Raw genomic sequence first — 18799 nt, forward strand, 5'->3', positions numbered from 1 at the left:
TTTCTTAATAGACTATCTTCAGATGAGAACAAAGAGATAGTAAAAAAAAAACATGAAGCCAAGTTAAATTGTAGAATCCTGAAAGAAGTTAGAGGAAGTCAGGATTCTTGGTTAGGAGTCCAAAAGGAGAGAACTTGAACCAGTAGATAATAACTCAAGGAAACATTATAATTATAGTCCTGTGCCCCTTAATAATGTTTCAGTCAACAGTGGACCACATGTACAAAGCTGGTCCCATGACATTATAAACGAGCTGAAAATTTCCTACCATCTAGTAATGTTATAGCCATGCTATGGTCATACCGCAAATACATTACTCATGTGTTTGTGGTGATGCTGGTGCAAACATGCCTGTTGCTCTGTCAGTCATATAGAAGCATAGCACATACAATTATGTACAGTATATGATACTTGACAGTGATAAATGACTGTATTACTGCTTTATTCATTTATCATAATGTACTTTTTAATCATTATTTTAGAGTGTACTGTCTGAACTTATATAAAAAGTTTGCTGTAAAACAGTATGCTGTGTTATGCCGGCCACAGCTTCATACATCTCATGTTTACTGTGTCTTTTTTAAATTATTATGAAATTTATTAGGGTGACATTGGTTGGTAAAATTATATAGGTTTCAAGTGTACAATTCTATAATACACCATCTGTATATTGCATTGTGTGTTCACCACCCAGAGTCAGTTCTCTTTCCATCACCATATATTTGACCCCCTTTTTCCTCTTCTACCAACACCCCCCCACCTTACCCACTGGTAACCACTAAACTGTTGTCTGTGTCTATGAGTTTTTGGCATTTTTTTGTTTATCTTGTTTGTTGCTTTCAGTTTTATATCCCACACATGAGCGAAATCATATGGTTCTGGACTTTTTCTGTCTGACTTATTTCACTTAGCATAATAATTTCAAGATCCATCCAGGTCATCACAATGTTGCTGCATCTCTTGATTGCATAATTTTCTGTTGTACTTGATTTAATCCCATGTTTTTTATACAGTAACATGCCGTACAGAGTTTTAGCCAAGGAGCAAAGGGCTGTACCATATAGCATAGGTGTGTAGTAGGCTATACCATTTCGGTTTGTGTAAGTGCACTCTATGATGTTTGCACAATGAGGAAATCACCTAATGACACATTTCTCAGAATGCTGTACTGACTTGAAGAAATATCTAACAGTCACAGTGGTTTAGAGATGGCATCAAGTACTCAAGAGGTAACAGGTACTTCAAGCAGTTCCTTTTGTGGGGAGTCTGGACAGATTAAAGAATCAGCTAGCTAGTGGACTAACAGCCTTCCCAATCCTATTATAGTTTATTATTCTATTATATTGAATAGGTATATCAATGATAGCAGAAATTGACAAGCTATAGGTGGCATACAAACTTAAAATTGTGGAAAATGGGATTTGCCATTGTTGTCGTACAAACCATATATTCACCGTACTTTTTCTCTCCTGTCCTTTCTTATACCCTTAGTCATGTATCTTTTATTCATTCATTCAATTTATTCATTTAACAGGATGCAGATGTTGCTCCACAAAATGTTGAGCAAATGCAATGTGTAAAGTATTGATAGAATGCAAGCTCCACAAGGGAGAAATGTGTGTCCGTCTTGTTAACTTCTGTATCCTCAGCACCTAAAACAGTGCCTGGCTTATTATAGGTCAGATATGCATCTCTGTATCTATGTATCTAGCTATAGGTACAGATATCAGTACATAGAAGATCTTACTACCACTAATTTTACAGCTACTGAGACATAGAGAATTAAAGGCTCTTCCCCACCTCAGTATTAGAGACTACCCTGTTACACATGAGGTCCAGAAGTCAGGCACCCTTGGTCCTACTTGGCCACTGTTTCTCAAACTAGAGTCCTTGGGCTCTGAAGTGTGTCTGTGTAACACTGTCCTAAGGTCAAAATGTTAGTCACTGGCTCCTCTGATGTCAATTTCTATTAACCGTTATAAAGACAAAGACAAACATCTCTTAGGGGAATTAGTAAGTGGAAACCATTTCAAAGACAATATATTTATTATAACTTTAATGGGTGCTTCTCATACTGGAGAGGGCAGGCATATCCTTGATGTCTGGAAATTCTCAGGATTGAGGACTTCATTATCATAAAAACTTGTAGCTGGCCCCTACCTGACCCTTGCAGGGATACCAGTTCACATTTGACCTCTATTTGCCCTTGGGGGTTTATAGCATGCAAGCAAATGGAATAGTTAAAGGGGGAGGATGGTACAGATAGAGTCATCCCATTCTGTCCCTACTTCTTTTCCAGATTATCTAAGTAGCATATTTTTCTTTTCCTAAGAATATTCCTTTTCCTTTGCTCTCTCCACTTAAAGGCATTATAGGCATCCCACAGCACCTTTGATATTTTTTTCCCAGTTTTGATACTAGAGACTTACATATATATGACAAAATTTGCCATGTGTTCAATTAACAGTTGTTTTTTTGGGGGAACCTCTAATTTCTATCACCTTCCTAGGGGCTGGGTATCAATTGGAGAACAAAATAAACAAACATCTGTTCCATCGCAAGAATTACTCGTATGTCATAGGGTCACACACTTTCAAAATTAGCTATTTAGCTAAAGGGGAATAACAGTGTAATAAGTGAAATAATCTTTGGAATAAAAGTGTTAATATGAAGTTTTCTCGGCAGACATTTATTTCTTTGCAAATTTAAAGTTTATCATTATTTTGAAACTGCTATTCTTGTTGATTTTCTACTTTCCTTCTGAGAGTTTCTGTGACATTTATAATGAAGTAGTATGAGTTGAAACTTTAAAAAGTATAGATTATTCACAAACTTTTTTTAATTACATTTTTTGTTGTTTCTTGGAAAATGTGTTCAGTGCTCAGTGAATCCCAAGCTTGTAAATTAGATCCTAAGGGGACAGTTGAAGGGACAAGAAACTTTAATAATGAATGTAGAGTGGATTCAGTTTGCCAATAAGCAAAAATTTTAGTGTAGTTCTGAAGATGTATCAGGCCTTCTTATTGATTTTCTTCCATGAATGAGCAAAAGGAAACGTAGGATTTACAAGCAATGCAACTACAGCATATTCCTGAAAATGCCAAACATCATATTTATTAAATGAATGAAAAAGACAATTACCTGTTCTTCTTTTCCTGCTTCTTTAATGAAGTAAAATTATATGCGTTAATAAAATCTTGTTGACTGAAAGATATTTAATATTTAGAACTCAGAGTGATAAATGTTATATGTATAATTGAAACTTCAGAAATTTGCCTATAGAAAAATATACTGTAATGGTGTTTTGAGTTATATTTAAACTTTTATCTTCATTATGCTACCATTTCATTGTATATTTAGTACAAAATAATAGGCTTAATTAGTGCTTACAAATATAGCAGTCTTTATAGATTCCAGTATATATGAAAATAGATGTCAATTACACAGTTCTCATATTTTTTGCTGTTACACTAGAAATCATGTTATGATTTTTATTATCTTTTAATATGGAAATTACAATTTTATAATTCAGATTAGTAGTCCTAATACACAGATTTAATGATTTGTTGGTGCTATGACTATTTGTATTTGAAATACAAATACTTTAAATGTTATTTGGCATTCCAATTTTCATGTGTACTATCAAATTAAGAAGATAAATTCCCTGAACAAAAAATCAAAGTCTTATGTAAATACAACATACGTGTGTGTGTGTGTGTGTGTGTGTGTGTGTGTTCACTAAACCCATCTACCCATTTAAAAAGAGGTTTTTAAGTGTTTCTTATGGTTGAGATACTGGCCTTTCTTACTTAAGGTCTAAGAAGGCCCAATTTTTTTCCAAAACAAAGTTTGCTTGAATTTAGTGGCTGCTTTTTAAATTAGTTTCAAATCAGTTTTATATGTCTAAATTTCATCACAGGCCATTTGGAGAAATGGATAATGATAATTATTCAAAAGTTTTCTTTTTAATAGCACTTATTTGTCAGTGCATTAACCTTGTGTTTGGAAATTTCTGTTAATAACTATTTATCACTTAGATTTTATTAAAGCACCTGAGAAGTACTCATATGTGCTTACTTGCATGTGAGGTGCCTTACTATTTTATTAGGAATAGTTACAAGAGCCCCATATCTGAAAGCAGCGACCACATATTTTATTTTTTAAAAGTTAAATTTTTTTATTTGGACGATATCTTAAAATAAGTATATATCAATGGAAATAAATTTGTTTTTGATTGTGCTTTATATAACTTTATAGCTAGTAAATAATCTATTTTTTGCTACTGCTTTAAATACATGTTCAGCAAAGATAGAATTTATTTATAATCAAAACACCTGTGAAATATGTTTCTACTTGTCTGCAAAGGAATGTTATTTTTAATTGTCTCAGAAGTATCATTATAATGAACACATGCAGTCTACATATAAATTAGTAAATGGACCAATAAGTTTATTACTTTTACAAGGTCTACTCAATGATCGCTATCAGTGACCATTCAGAATTACAGTGCATTTTATGCTAATCGCAAAATTATTGCTACTTTTCCAATAATATCTATGACCCATAGAAAACACTTCTAATTAGAACCTGTGAATATGGGTGCAACTAAATATTAATTATATTTAACTTTCAAAATACTGCACTACCAATCCTCTTTTATCTCCATAAATGCCAGAAAATTGAAATTGCATTATTTTAGTCAGGAAGTTGAAGTTCATGACTTAGAGTTTCTTCAATAAACCAAACAGAGTGATGGTGAAATGTTATTTATGTAATAAATTCTCAATATTCAAGCCTTAAAACATTTAAATAATTGAATGAAAATAGAAAATTTTGTCCTTGGGCAAGAGTTCATGCATGAACCTTTGGTTGGGTCTCATTGCTTAGGATAGACTAGACCAATTTGGATTTGATTTTCTTATTTGCCTGCAAGTGATAATATTTACCCAAGAAATTGTCATTTTTCTGTTTGGATGAAAGACGGAATGTTAGAGTTGAATGATAAACAGCACTAATAACATTGTGGATACAGTATTATAATTACTAGTACATAGAGCATTAAGAGATCTATAATATGGTATTATTATTAAAATAGATCATTAATAACTATATACAATGGTTGCAAACTGTATTATTGCAGTAGCTTTAAGTACAAACTGACATTTAAATCTATGATATTTCCCATCTTAGTCATTTTTATTGGAACAAACATAACAATTTGAAAATACCAAATCACATCTATTATTTGGTTAGTGAGACTAAATTAAATACCTGTTGGACATTTTTCATATTTCTATTGTGTAATATGCATACCTCAGTGATCAAGAGTGTAGGTGTTGGGTTCTGATAGAAGTGAATAGAAATTCCAAAAGACAGGGCTAATATTTTCTTTTTTAAAGCGCCTAAGCCTTGGTCCTGACAGACAGGTGCTGGCTGAAAGGCAGGCCCAGCCTGGCTTCATGTCTGTTCTCTTTCTCCTGATGCTCACTGGCACCTGGAGCCGCTGCTCCCCTGGGGCCTTGGCTTCTCTCTGCCCTCAGTCAGAATTGTGCTGACCAGGCACTGAGGCCTCTTCAGCCAAACCTCAGCAGAGAGGCCCTGCTCTGAAGACCAGAGAGCAAATGAGTGCCTGTCTCCCTTTCTTGCCAGACATATGAGGAGACAGAGTCCCTAAAAATCTGGATGCCTGGGTCTTCAGATATTAGGAGTCACTCACCCACAGGAGCACTTGGACAGAGTACCTTAATTTTTCAGCTCACAAAATGGGTCTCAGGAATATTTGGGTGTAGGATGTGTCTGGTTGAGGTTTGGAAATAACCAGGATGTGTGGGAGAATTGCTACACTTCTATATAGGAGATTTTTTTTTTCTTTTCCCTTTTTTGTTCTTTTTTGGGGGTAGTTGAATCAGAAATAGGCAAACACCAGCCACACAAAAACATATCCTTTCTGTCCTTTCTCAGGGGGGTTTGATCTCACAAGACACTTTCATGCCAGTCTGGCCCTGGGGTCCTGGCACCAGTCAGCATAGTGCAGATTGCAGAGCCCTGTATGATAGGTAGTCAAAGCAATTAATGCATATTAAATTATGTTAATGAATAAATTTCAATTATGGCTCTGATAGTCTCTACTTTTATAATCTTGGGTTACTCAGTTTCTACACCTCAGATTTTTAATTTGCAAAATAAGGGCTGTAATATTATCCACCTCTTTGGGTTGGTTTCAAATGAAATAAAATAAGGCCTGTGAAAGGCGTAGCATAGTGCTTGAAGCACCATAGGTATGGAATAAATGGTCGCTATTATCATTTTACATCAATTGCTCTTGAATTAAATGCTCTGGCATTTGTTTGTATATCAATCCTCAATGCTCATAGACACCAAAGACCCAGGTTAACTCCCCCTCTTAACCTGAAATAAATGAAACACTAACTTTGCTTATTTTTTTGTTAAAATAATAGCTTTGTTAGAGAGCTGGAGCGCTCCAGTGGTGAAGGATATAGAGATACTTAAGATTGTTTGCTCTTTTAATGTTTAGAGTAATTCGCAGTCGTATAGTCTTGGTTCTGTCTGGCGTGTGGGCATGGATTCTCATACTCTTTTGACTTAAACCTTGGGGCAGAACAGTTTGGGATAATGAAATAAGTGGTGTACAATAAAGTAAAATGTCACATTTGCTTCAAATGTGAAATGGAATTTACATATATTTAATCTTCATATGAAATGGGGTTGGTGTAAGAAATCTAATCACCTTTATAGCTTATTAAAATAGATATTAAAAATACCAAAATATTTTAACATCAGATGCAGAAGAAAATACAGGTTAAAATCAGAAACATTTGTGTTGTAGTCAAGTATAATTCAATGTGTGATGTGCTTTGTCTTGTCCTGCAAGGTATCTCAGGCCAAAGCTGAAAATGGTAGGCATTTGAGACCTCCATGTTCTATGTGAGAGAATTTCTGGATGATGAGGTAGACCACACCCCTTCCAGGCTTATGGAGAGCAGCCACGTCCTTCCACCACCACTACCACCCCCATTAAACTGAAATGAGGAGAATACTGGGACAGATGGCTTTTTTAGCCAACGTAATGTGCTTAAAGAAAAGCTATTATTCCCTTTTCAAAGCCAGAAGGTGACACCCTAGGAAAAGATTCATAGTGATTGGAGATGACTATCAGCTGCAGAGACCAGAATTGTATATACTTATTTTGATGTCTGCTTTGTCGGTAAATGGGTTGACAGAGCCCTGGCAGTGGTGGAGCAACCTGCACGCTCAGTCTCTGGTGTGGTGAGGATGTGTGTGCCTCTCCTTTGCTCACTGGACACCGCACAAGGTCACTGGCACACGGGTCTGCGCCTTGGACAGGGGTATCCCCAGTAGCATGAATGACTGGCTAAGAAGGTGTGGAAGTGGTGAATGGTAATCCAGTCTTCCACCGGAGGGAACTGTGCACTGCATTTGAGAACACCAGCATTTGGGCACCAGACAGTGGGTTCTTTGCCAACCAGTGCAGGCCAGAAAATCGACTACAACTCACGGAAGGAGCACTAGAGTAGACCAACTCCAGGAAGCAAAGTCTGCCTTTTTCTTTGCCTCTTTCTCATCCAATGTCTAAAAAGAAGCTGGCACTATAAGAAAGAGGAGAAGGTCTGTAGGTTGGATCCCAGCCCCAAATTGTGACCCCCACCTCCCCACTCTGCACGGTTACACCCAAGGCCCTAACTTGTGCTCGGTGAATAGCAGAAAAGAGCTTTGCGGTGGTTGAAAAGAGTTGAACATGGGACAAGATACTATTAAGAGAGATTCATTTACTATTGGATCATCAGAAAAGTCATGATGTATTTTTTCTATGTTTTTCATTGCAAAAATGCGTCATGACTTTCCCGACAACTCAATAAATGAGAAGGCTGATGCAGTATAGTATAGATCATAATTGTTATAGGGAGAAATTAAACCATTCATATTTGTTTCTTGAGTTTAGATAATTTAATAATCAGGATGCTTTTGTGGAGACAACTGGTACACTTAAAAGAACATGGATAACCTTTAAAATCTAGTATTTCCTTCAAATTTAAGTTATGACATATACTAGCTATGGCACCTTAAGCAGGTTATCTAACATCTGCAACTTTCTGCTTCCTTATTGGTAAAATTGCAATAATAATGCCAGTCTCCTTTAAGAAGACTAAGGGAAATAATATAAATAAGCTACTGTAAGAGAGCATAACACATATCAGTAAATATCAGATTTTGTTTTCAATGTACACAGGGATTTTTCAAAAGGTGAGTTGGAGAGGGATTGTTTTTAAAAAGTTCATCTCATGGATAAGGTAGGGAAATATGAAAGTACTTCAACAGCAATTTAATGGTACAATCCTATTTAAACTCTTAATAGATTCATATATCTGTTCTAACCTGAGAAGGTTTTTTGGTGGGGTTTTTTTTTGTATTTTATTATTTTTTAATATCAGGCAGATCAGTTTTGATGGACTCATTCTTACCGCTCCTGATATTCAGCATACCACATTTATAAATCTTGTTTACTTCTTATCAGTAAATTCATGGTGAATTTCAGCATCTAAAATACTTTTCTGAATTTATTCTATATATAGTCTCTGGGAAAAGAGTGCTAGGGTGGGAAAGTAGCTATTTTTAACCTAATGTATACTTAAAATACAGATTCTCAGTATTGCCAAATGGCCCTAAAATGGGCAGTGCCCAGGTTCACTGGTTGTATATTATATATACACCAGCTTCATTGGAGTCATTATATACAAAACACTGTACAATAAATCTACATGTATAATTTGTGTATATACTGTATGTTGTAAATATTATACATAAATTCGTGTTAATATTTTAACAAGTGACAAGGTTTTAAACATTACTTGAAGATTAGATCAAGGCTAAACAAATAGAATCTTGCAGACATTATTTCAGGTTCTTTGCCTGAGAACCGTGATGTGTAGGCTTATTGGGAGACCCAGGTAACTTTACACCTGGTGTGCTGAGGTGTGATGATTGCCGAGGATGCGGTGTACTGGTGCTCACTCAGGTTTAGGGAGAGGATATGACCCCCAAGGAGGGGAAGGAGTTAGGCTGTCGAAAGGAATATAATAAGGAGAAATGGATTGGCATTCAGTCAGGAAAATTTCAGCTGACTAGGAAGAAAAAATTTCCTCTGAGATCTTATTATTTTCTGGCATACTCTTCCATGGAAAATAGTGAAAATTCCAAGAAGTAGATAATTTGAAATTGGCCCGGCTACCTAGTGAATACTTAACTGCAAGGGCCTGTTGTAAAACTGGTTTTCAAAAACCTTGGCCTAGTTAGAAAACTGTGTGTGTGTGTGTGTGTATAATGTAAATTTTTTATATTGTGTATATTTTTATGTGAATCCATACATATAATTTTTGTTGGGAAAATTTTTGCAAATAAGGAAATTTTCTAGAAATTCTTTGCGTGGTGGTGGTGAACTTTTCGTTTGTTTCTAAAAAGCTTTATTGAAATAAAATTCACGCATCATATAGTTTACTCATTCAAAGGGTACATTTCAATGTTTTTAGTATATTAACAGAGTTGTACAACCACCATCATAATTGAATTTAGAGTATCTTTCTACTTCCTAAAAGAAACCCCTTCTCCCTCCTTGTCTCAACCCTAAGCTATTACTACTTTCTGTCCTTGTTCTTTTGCTTACTCTCAATATTTCATATATAGTTGACTATCGAACAGCCCAGGGGATAGGAACCCAGAACCCCTATGCAGTGGAAAATCTGTGTATAACTTTTCACTCCTCAAAAACTTAGTTGTTCCTCAGTCTCCATGTGTGATTGGTTCCGGGACCCCCCTGAGGATACCAAAATCTGCAGATGCTTATGTCCCTACATTAAATGGCCTAGATTAAAGCAGATAGTTGGTCCTCTACACCTGCAGACTTCCAAGTAGGGATTGTAACAATACAGACATTTATTGGGAAAAATCTGCATAAGTTGATTCATGCAGTTCAAATCCATGTTGATCAAGGGTCAACTGCAAATAGAATCACACAATATGTGAAACTTTATGTCTGGATTCTTTCATTTAGTATGTTTACAAGGTTCATCTATGTTTTAGCATAGATCACTGCCTCATTCCTTTTCAGCACTTAATAATATTCCATTGTCTGGACATGCCACATTTTGTTTATCCATTCATCAATTGTAATTACAAGGTATATCCAAACTTAAAAAATACTGTAAGAATATCAGAGCCAGTGGTTTTGTGTAGTCCTCTATTGATCATTAATATTCATTCTTATAGTTGATGTATGAGTAAATTATCTACTGGATTATAAGAAACGGAATACCAATCCTTTATGCATTGCATCAGTTTCCATTTCTTAGCACTTTCACTCACATTCTAGGGCACATATAATCATCTCCATTTTGTATATAATAAAATGAATATGCAAGGCTGTTTTCATGAGTGCTCAAAGTCACATGATGTATTAGAAGCAGAATTTTCCTACAATTCAATTGCTTAATTTTTTAGCTTGTTTATCTGGGTTCTCAATTTGGTCACTTACAAGTGTGTGACTTAGCTGAGATACTTAATCTTTCCAAGTGTCATTTTTCTTATATTTCTGCAGTATTGACAATAATACTTCCCTCACATGTAAGATCATTGTTAGGCACAAATGGAACAGTTCATGTAAAACTTTGTAAATTGTACATGTATAATAAAAATACAATAGAGATTGTAGTAGCAATAGCACGTAAGTAATATTAGTAATAATGAGATCAAAACCATGATTTTATAAGTAATCCAAATTGTGGGTGTGCCACACCACATTTACGTAATCAGCTTGCCATTTGGCTATTTTTGGCTACCATGCCTGTGTAATTTCACACTTACGCTTTGGCCAAAAATAATCCAAATACCACGATTTATTCACATAAAGGAAGTCACACATATCTGTAAACACATCGAGTGGCCAAAAATAGTGCCCCAACCAAATGACAAGCCATATCCAGGTTTTTTAACATACCCGCAACTAAAATATCAATTCATTTAACACTTCTCATTTTTAAAGCACCTTTTAAAGGTCGATGTTCTCTCTGTTCCCAGGGAGCAGCACATTAGTCAGTGGTCTAACTTCTCTGAGCTCATGGAAATTAACAACTTGGAAAGCCTGGAGGAATAATAGAGTTAATATTTACTCGAATTAGAAGGTAGTCTTTTGTATCCTTAGCCATTTTATTGTATGTTCTCAAGCACACACACACGTGTACATATGTATTTCTTATATAGTTATTTTAAATAGCTTTTTTATTAAAGGAAATTTGAAAAATTAAAAGGAGAAACACAGTCATGGACAGTACCATCATTGAGAACCAACCTGTGTATTTCCTTTTAAATTTTAATTGCAGATGATTGGACTATACCATCTTTACAATTTTTTTTGTTTTTTTAGCTGAGCCATCCTGCCACCTGCTGGCAGCTCAGTGGCAGCTCAGCTCAGTCCGGGCACCGAACCGCTGTTGCTCAGAGCTCGCACTCTTGAGCAAGCTCTTAACCAACTGAGCCACTCGGCCAGCCCCCCATCTTTACAATTTTAAATGCTGCTTTTTAAAATTAACTTTATGCTATCAACATTTTATGCTACCATGGTCCTTACTAACATAATGTTCAAAGCTGATGATAGGAGTTGCTCTCGCATGATGGATGTCCCATATATGGTTTTAGGTTCAGTTTAGTGATCCTAGGGTTGGAAGGTGCATGACCCACAATTAGAAATTTGAGAATTTGTGAAAAGCATGTTTTCTGAAACATTTCACATAGTATTAGCTTCAATTTTTTTTTCTCTCAGATTCAGATTGTATTATTTTTTAAGCACTGTGGAATTCAGAATTATTTTTCTCCAAGAAAAACTGACCCAATCACTGCTGCTAAGATCAAGAAAGCCTAAGTTCATATGCTGAAGCTGTTGAACAGCTTTCAGCTATAAGAAAAAAAATAAAAATTAAAAACAAGAAAAACGCTATTGATTTTTGTACCTATTTCTTTGAAATGTCATTTTGAAAGTATAATGCATATAATGTAGCAAATAACAGGACATATATCTGCTCTTGTCTTCCATCCACAAAGGCAAGACCTGTAAAGTTAATCTTTTCATCCTAAGAATATGGACTTACACACATTTTGTCATCTCTTGTGAATTAGAAACGGAATCTCCATGATGTCTATAGGGTAGCATTGTATGCATGACTGCACCCATGTGCCAATAGATGGTATTCAAAGAACAAGGCAAGAATTAGCCTACTATCCAGAGTAACCCCTATAAAAATCAGTATACACAAATGTCAAGAGCTAAGGAGGCCAAAAAAGAAAAAGAAAAAATAAGTGGTAATGCTAAGATTTGAACTCATGTCTTACTCAAACACTATGTTCTTAGCTATACTCTTAATTATAGTATACTAAACTTTATCACCTATTCCTCAAAAATGTTCATACCATAAATGACATGTATGGTTAATAGGAACTACATACAAATCCAATTTAAAAACCTACATAATGTCCATCTCACAAAGAATGAAAAATGATTTACAATAATAGTTCATGTAAAATTATATATTATGTTCGTATGAATGTATGTGTGTGTGTGTGTTTCAGTATGTTAATATTCAGGCATAATAACAAGAGAAGACTCAATTAAGTAGTCATTTGCTTATACCTTTACATAGAATCACTGTGAATGCAACAGCACAAATAGTTTGATAAGGTATGTTAAATCAGTAACTCAATTACCATGTGGCGTTGCAGTCGCTGATCTGATTTTCTAATATAATGAACAAATCTAGGTAAAGTTTAGAAAAACATAAAACAATAATAACAATAAAAATATAAGTTTCTCTTGATTTATACCGTAGATGAATTCCTGTAAAATCCAGTATATAAAACCCATGCAAAAAAGTCTGTGTTTATATGTGAAACAGACTAAAGTTCTAGACTCAAATTATTATAAATGGAGTTTTTACTTACTTGAATATTCATAACAACAACCAAAAGTTAGTAAGACATGGAACATTTTTTTGTGTGTGGAGGGATGCAAAACCTTGTCAGGCATTGGATTAGGTCTACCTATTAAATGTCAATACAGTAAGTTCCCAACTTACGAACATTCGAGTTGCAAACTTTAACAGATACAAACGAACCTCACATTACAAACATTCGTAGATGCGAACAAATTGGGGCAGTAGCTCACACGTCTACAGGACATTGTCACAGTTGTGCTGCTGTGTGCTTACTGTACAGTGTGATAGTGTACAGTAGTACAGTGCTCAATCAGAGCCCAGGCTGTCCGGAAGCAAGAGGAAAAGCAGTGGTGATGTGGAGGGGACTACTAGGAAGCATCAAAAGTGTATCAGACTCACTTTGTCAGACTTGCTACCGAATCCAACTTACGTTCTCCAGGAGCAGAACTAGTTTGTAAGTCGGGTACTTATTGTATAACCTCCTATTAATATAACTTTACAAATATAGCCCAACATTTTCAGCAATGCCCTAAAGGACTGGTGGCATCCTCAGTGAAGTCCACTTATATATCCTGTACCATAAAGTTTTTGGTCACTAATGTAACTTAGTACCTCCCACATGCCTAGCACATAGAAAAAGTTTAATACATAGTTCTTCACTGAATGAACACAAGGTGTTCTTTCTACTTAGACAGCATTTTTTATCTTCTCATTGATGACTCGCAAATTCATATTTCTAGTCCTGACCTTTCTTCTGCGCTCCAAAAAAAGAAGAAAAAAAGTATCAGTTAAAAATGGAATTTCAACATTAGATTTATACTATAAAAGAATCATTGACTGGCCTAAAAGTACCTGAACCTTTCAAACACAGACCTTGATAAAAAATAAAGTTAAGACACATTCAAGAATATAAAGACCCATGTCAAAAACTGTAGACCTGCTTTGATTGTTGGTTTTTCAGAGTTTGTGTTTTCTGTACTACATCATTAAGAAAAACTTAGGCCAATTTATCTTGCTGTTGTTACCTTTGTAACACTTGAAGAAAGTTGCTATTCCTCTTTGGCTTAAATCTAAGGATACCGAGTTTTCAATCTTTGACCCTAAGAACTCAATTATTACTTTAATTCAGTTATCGGAAGGCCTGACAATAGGTTTGTTAGCTCTTCACCTGCACTGTGACCTTGCTTCTTCCGACTCTTCCTAGTTTGCTGTCCATAGTATCCGCTCAGGCTTCAGGAGATCTTTCTTGCCGTTTTCTGGGCTGCCCTCTCGGGGACCTTCAATTCCTTCTCCCGTTGACATCCAGTGATTTTTTTAATCTCCAGATTTTGATTCTGTTTACTCTTTCCAATCCACTGCCAGATTATTGAGTGTTGCTATAAAGTTTAAAAATACAAACCACGTTAAAAAAAACAACAACAAAAATGTAAAGAACAACAACAAACAAACCATGGTGATTGGCTCTACTTTAAATTCATACTTTTTCGCATCCTGTGGATTTTCAACTCTTCCTTCCTTACTCACTTCCTACCAAAGACAAGGTATTTAGTTTTACTATCAAGGTCAAAACTATTTGGCCAGTCTTCCCTAATCTTTCCCCATATCTACCTATCATTACATACACTTGGCCTATTTAAAAATGTTCTTTATATTTGTCTATCAGCTCTTTAATATCTGTTCTTTATTCTGTGAACATATTAATTACGGCTAATCATGTGAATTAGGATAACAAAGGCCCCATGGTTCCAGAAAAGAGACTCAAGTCTTTTACTTCCCCTTCTTGCCTCTCAAAGCTCACATTTATTGTCAGTGCACAAGTTCAATGCTAACTTATTTTTTAATTCTTCCTATAGTCATTCATTTGTAACTGAACTCCTTTTCATGCACGGTAACCTTTTGTGTGTACTTTCTACCATAGTACACCAGATATGTCAGCTGTCTATGAGCATGTCTCTTCTTAATTTTTTATTCTGCAAGACTGAAAAATAGGAGGCATGGTGCCTTGCACGGAGGAAATATCCACTAATTATTTATTGAATAAAAGTAGACTTGTTGGTCTTAAAAATCATGTGGGGGATAAAATTTAAGCAAAAGAATTTAAATATAGGTAGCAAAGAGGAGAACAACCAAAGCAATGGACCAAAAACAGTGTGACGCCAGCCCTGAGAGGGAGCCACCTTGGAGCAGCAGATGCTTCAGATTCTGTTCAAGTCTTTAGCTAACGACAGTCACAGTCAAACCCTTCCCTACAATCTTGTTAGACTCTGGACTAGAATTGCTCAGTTAAGCTGTTTTTGAGTGACCAGACCACAGAAATAGTGTGGATAATATGTGTTTGACATTGTTTTAAGCCACTTCGTTTTTTGGTAATTTATTATACAGCAACTGACAACTAATACACCTTCCTATCCTAATGAACCTAATTTAGTAAGAGACAAAAGATGTAAGTTGTGAGAGGAAAACACTCAATGAATAATTTTAGAAGAATACTAATGTGTTATTGTCCCCAGAGATACATGGATTTAAAGCTTCTCTGGACCCTTGTCCATTAGGGACACTTGATGTGATATTTACATGTAAGAGCTCATTTATAACATCTTCCATTGAATCCTAACAATAGGATTGTCTCTGTTATTTAGTTTGTAAAAATCATTAACCACCTTAGATTCTAGTTTAATGGATTGAAGTAGAGCTCTAGTCCCCCATAATGTGATTCTATTGAGTAGCCCATGTTGAGAATCACTGAACTACCTTGTGGTTATGATATTTTTTGTTCTCCCCATTAGATTTGAACTTATTACATAGAAGTGGGCATGCTTTTTATCTCTTTACATAGCGTTTAGCACAGTGCCCTGGATGGAGTAGGAAGCAAAATAACTCTTTACTGATCACATGTAGCACAATGACCTTGGAAACAATACTGGAAAGGAGATTAAAATATTGGTTTCAGAAATTAGTCAGTGAGCATTAGCAACAGGAATAGAATGAGAGAAGACCAGTGAATAGAGACGACCAGTGAAAAAAAGGAGGGAGCTTTTCAAAGTGGCATATTCTTATTCAGTATGGCCTGATAAAAAAGCGGGGGAGAGAAGCGGGGAGAGAGAGACACAAGAATGAAAAGAGTAAGATGAGAGTTTGGAGGCAAGACTTTGTTCACCTCATGCAAGTTTCATGGTCTCCAGCAAGTTCTTAGGAATGATTTTAAATTTAGTGTCCTATGGTGTCCTTATTTTTGAAAACCATAGCTCAGAACACCAAGATTCTATTTCATTCATAGTATCTGAGTTATTTTTACTTCTTGTGAAGGTGGTCTAGAAGAAACTGAGTGATAGTCCTCCTGATTGCCACAAAACCTTTGATATATTGGTTAATTTTGACATTAATGTTAGCTGGTGGGAGAAAAAAGCTATGAGATTTTTAGAGGGCTGTACCGATGAGAGCCTGTTCAGCTTTCTCCATTTACAGTCAATAAATTGTGTGTAGCTATCTGCAGGCTTGTCACAATTCTTGCCAAAACATCAGTTACTTTATGTTATTGTTAGAAAAATTCAGATTCGCAATTATGGTTTTCTCTTTTTTTGTTTCAGGTCAAGACTAGTCTCTCTGACAGAATATTAATAGCTTAGAAGACTGTATGTCACTGTAGAAAAATTAATGAGGCAGAGTCATTATGATTCTAGACAGTAGATAAAACAGTTAAAGCAGCAGAAACGATGTTAGGTTTACAAGCAGTTATTTTAGCTAAGATTAAGAGTTCATCTAGATTCTCAAGAAATGATTCTAGTAGGCAGCAAATGATATGATATACATTTATGGGCTGTTAAGTAGTGCAGAAAGCTTCCAGTAGGTATTGTTTACTGATGCACATTTCCATGGCTAAATCAAAATATTTATAACAATAGGTAATGAGTAGGTTGTCCTTCATAAACTCTTGAGCAATAAAAATGAAAAATAAAGGGATTATTAGCTGAGTCCAGCAGTATAGTAACCGGCTCTTAATGGGTTCTCCCCTCATCTCCTTGCTCATTACAGACATCGTGAATCATAATAGAAGGCTGTAGGGATGGTAGAAAAATTTGTCCAGAAATGGTAATAAAATTATAGTTATTCTAATGACTGATTTTCTGGGATGGATTTTCCCCTTTTGCTTTATGAGGTTGTCCAGGCAAAGAGAATAAATTGCATTTAGTGCAGTCTCACTGGGAGAAATATCTCTCTGTCTTTAGGAAAAAAGAAGTGGAACGTCTTCTATCATTCAGTTAGTTAATGTTCTTGTTCCTACACTTCAAGGTGATAGCATAAATTAGAAAAATGTGATTGCATGTTCTTTTGCCATTCTTGGAAAGAATTTATGGAAAATCCTTAATGAAAATAGCATTATGAGTTCAGCTTACACTAGAAAATTAAAGACACTAATATACTCATTTTTCAGAGAAAGTCTGTTTGTAAGGTAGAGAGACAGAGAGATCTCTCACTTAGGCACACATGTACTTAATATGTATATTTTCAAATTTCTTTTTTGTAAACCATAAGCCTTTCATATTCTCAAATGCAAGTTACTTTCTGTTTTTGATTTCCAAAAAGAATACGAGTATATTTCTGTGGAAGGGGGTGACTAAATTGAAGCAAGCCTGGTTTCAAAATATGATTTCTAAAATATTAGTTTAAAAAAAGTCTTTGCAGAAATCCTTAGACTGAAGTCATTGTAATGATATCCAGAGCCAACGATGTGTATGTGAATGTTGGATTCATTCTCTCCAAACATATTTCTCATTAGAAGGATTTTTTCCCATATTTTATACAACTAAGAGGAAATAAATTTGTCCTCTAAATATAATCCTATGAAAAAGGGTACATCCAGATGACAAGTGCTAATGGGAAGCTTTATGAACCATTTTCAAAGTAGCACAGAAAAAAAAATGATCATTCTGTCCAGTCAGGTCCTTAGCTCTGGGCATTCTTAGCCTTTAATTCTGATAATACAGCAATCATTCTATCCTTGGGCAGCCACTGGGGACTGTTGGCCGGCCGCCATGCACCTCTGGGGACAAAGGCAGGCCTTTTGTCTTTGGAGATATAACTCTAGTCTAAAATTCAGTGGGTATACAAGATGTGATCACAAAATACAGTGAATATTGCTGCGGAGTGCCATAAAATGGAAAGGCAATCTTCAATATGGGAAATGATGCATCGAAACTTAGTAACAGTGTGTGACAAGTTTCAACTTGTTTGGTGCAGTCAGTCGTGTGTGAGTTACGGTTGAGAGAAGGTGTGTTTTAAAGTGTGCCATAAATCATGGATCACGAACAACATATTAACATGAAATGGGTAAATGGTTTCATCCTCCATCATGACAACACTCCATGTCACACATCGCTCCTGGTAGCAATTTCTGTCAAATAAAAACATTATGGCATATCTGCATCCACCTTATTCAACGGATCTGGTACCATGTGACTTCTGGTTCTTCCCCAAAGTCAAAATGATCATGAAAGGTAAACATTTTGAAATGATTCAGGACACTGAGGCAGCTACAACAGCGCAACTAAAGGTACTCATGAAAGAGGACTTCCAGAACTGCCTCAGAAAGTGGCAAGAACAATAGGGTAAGTGTGTTCAAAGCAAGGGGGAATATTTTTTTTTAAAGATTTTATTGGGGAATTGAGGGAGGGGAACAGTGCTGGGGAATCAGGGGAAGGGGAACAGACAAGTTGCTGTCCTTTTGTTCTTCAGTCTAGTTGTGGAGGATGTTGCTTCACTGTCCCATGTTGGTATTATCATTG

The 18799-nt window shown here is 35.6% G+C and overlaps 1 protein-coding gene across 36 annotated transcripts in view; it reads left to right on the forward strand.

Moving 5' to 3' along the window:
• NRXN1 (neurexin 1) overlaps positions 1-18799 on the forward strand; it is a 1140616-nt gene that overhangs the window by 860452 nt on the left and 261365 nt on the right. The window lies entirely within an intron of this gene.

This window comes from Hipposideros armiger, unplaced genomic scaffold (assembly GCF_001890085.2).
Source record: "Hipposideros armiger isolate ML-2016 unplaced genomic scaffold, ASM189008v1 scaffold_435, whole genome shotgun sequence".
NCBI lineage: Eukaryota > Metazoa > Chordata > Mammalia > Chiroptera > Hipposideridae > Hipposideros > Hipposideros armiger.